Raw genomic sequence first — 2,266 nt, forward strand, 5'->3', positions numbered from 1 at the left:
CCATGCTTCTCTTGTGGGGGCTGTGGGAGGTGGTACCTTAGGCAGGGGCCAGAGTTCCAGGAGCATGAGGGAACACCTACCATGTCATGTAGGTGAATTATGACCATTGGAGTTCATACCTCAGCTCGACTGGATACCAGCCTGCAATTCCCCACAAGGGGTCTTATAAACTCTGGAAGATGGTAATGTAGCAGTAGATCTGCCCAATCTAGGCCCACAGCATGAAATCCTATTAACTGTGTTGTGTTTTCATTGCTGGGGCATATTTTGGGAGGAGATTTATCTCAACAGAACATCCTTTCACCTGCATCTGGTTCAGCAAGACATTCGTTGACATAACTGACTTTCCCAAGACACCAGAAGTTTCCATTTCAGTTGGATAAGCATTGCTGACAAGCAACAGCATCAAGAACAAGGAAGGGTTTAAGAATTTTCCTCTAATCAGCTTTGTGTCTTTGTGGCACTGAAAAAGAAAGCTTAGAATTTGACTATAACCATGTTCTCATGCCTTTAAATGCTCACAAAGCAAATATAGCACTAGTTGAGTGGACCCCCAATCAATTGGATTGGGTAGTTTCAGGGAGCAGGTTTCCTATTCTGAGGAGACCAACTAACAAGAGAACATGGGCTTGCTGGGAGTAGGCATGTGGATTAGAGACCTGCTCAGACGACTGAGCCACAGCATCAGTCATCCACAGGATGATAATGCAGGAGTGTTATGAAAAAGAGATCTATTAGCAAGAGACTCTGTGACCTCTGAAGGTGGGATTTCCCACCAAGTGAATATCCCTTTGATGCTAGGCCTATTGCAATGAGCTCAATGTGGAACTAACCTAAGGATATTTGATACTTCAGATGTCCTAAAGTGTGACAATGCACTGCTGAGCTGAACATGACAGCCCCGATGTGCTGAGTTTTAGAGTTTGGTTTAATGAAGGACAAACTCCCAGGAGGCATAGCTTTCTTCTTTTTCATTGTATGTGTGGTATGGAAGAAAAGGGAACTGTTAAACAAAATGGTTAAAGATAAAGTGTCAGTCATAATTTATTCATCTTCTTCATTATAGGATAAATTTCTAGTTATGTGTTTGTGTCTAGCAATGGAGTTTTGAATGTAATATTTTTTTTCTTGTAGTATTCCCCCCACCTCCTTTCAGTGTTGGAGATCAAACCTTGTAGATGCTAGACACATGTTCTACTAAGCTACAACCCCATCCCTCCCACTGTAATTGTGAAAGACTACATATAAAAAGGTACTGGGATATGTGACAGATGTTTTAAATATTCAGGGTGAAGTAAATGGTGCATAAATAAGCAAACATGACAACATTCAGGGAGTGCCTAGATGTGGCCAAGGTTGGCTTTCACACAGTCCACTCCACTTATCTTTGACCTTCAGGCTATACAGAACATTTCTAAGATGGAAAGGGTTTTGACCTGGAGGAAGTGCTTGGGAAACATTAACAGATATCAGATTTGCTTCAGCATAAAGATATTTTTTTCTTATTTTTCTTTTGTCTTGCATTTGATATCCTTTGGCACTTGTAACAGGCAGGTTTCTTATCTCCTGAGGTTCTGGCTCTGAACTGCCTATCCAACAAAACATAAAAAGTAAAATGCTTCCAATTTCTAATAACTATGGATTTTAAACAGTCATTAGTAGAGTCCGTGGGTTTGAAAATGTAGGTATCAGAAAAGCATTCCTCCATATTAAAGGCCCATATTAAAGTAGGACCACAGTGGGAAGGTCATTCCACAATACCAAGAGGAAGCAAAGAGGCATAGAATCAAAAGAAGAAGCAAAGACGATCACTGGTGAAGAGGGACTAGACTGAAACACATTCTTTCTCCACATGTCTCCACAGTAAAATCTTTCTTTTTTTTTTAAAGTATTTTCATCAATTATATTTCCAATGCTATCCCAACAGTCCCCCATACCGACCCCCACTTCCCTACACACCCATTCCCATTCTTTTGGCCCTGGCGTTCCCCTGTACTGGGGCATATAAAGTTTGCTTGTCTAATGGGCCACTCTTTCCACTGATGGCCTACTAGGCCATCTTTTGATACATATGCAGCTAGAGTCAAGAGCTACGGGGTACTGGTTAGTTAATAATGTTGTTCCACTTATAGGGTTGCAGATCCCTTTAGATCCTTGGGTACTTTCTCTAGCTCCTCCATTGGGAGCTCTGTGATCCATCCAATAGCTGACTGTGAGCATCCACTTCTGTGTTTGCTAGGCCCCGGCATAGTTTCACAAGAGACAG

At 41.7% G+C, this 2,266-nt stretch overlaps 1 protein-coding gene across 1 annotated transcript in view; it reads left to right on the forward strand.

Moving 5' to 3' along the window:
• The window catches only part of Itgbl1 (integrin subunit beta like 1), a 238,356-nt gene that overhangs the window by 40,189 nt on the left and 195,901 nt on the right, over positions 1-2,266 (forward strand). The gene's annotated exons all lie outside the window — the stretch shown is intronic.

The sequence above is a fragment of the Mus caroli genome, chromosome 14, assembly GCF_900094665.2.
Source record: "Mus caroli chromosome 14, CAROLI_EIJ_v1.1, whole genome shotgun sequence".
Classification (NCBI taxonomy): Eukaryota; Metazoa; Chordata; class Mammalia; order Rodentia; family Muridae; genus Mus; species Mus caroli.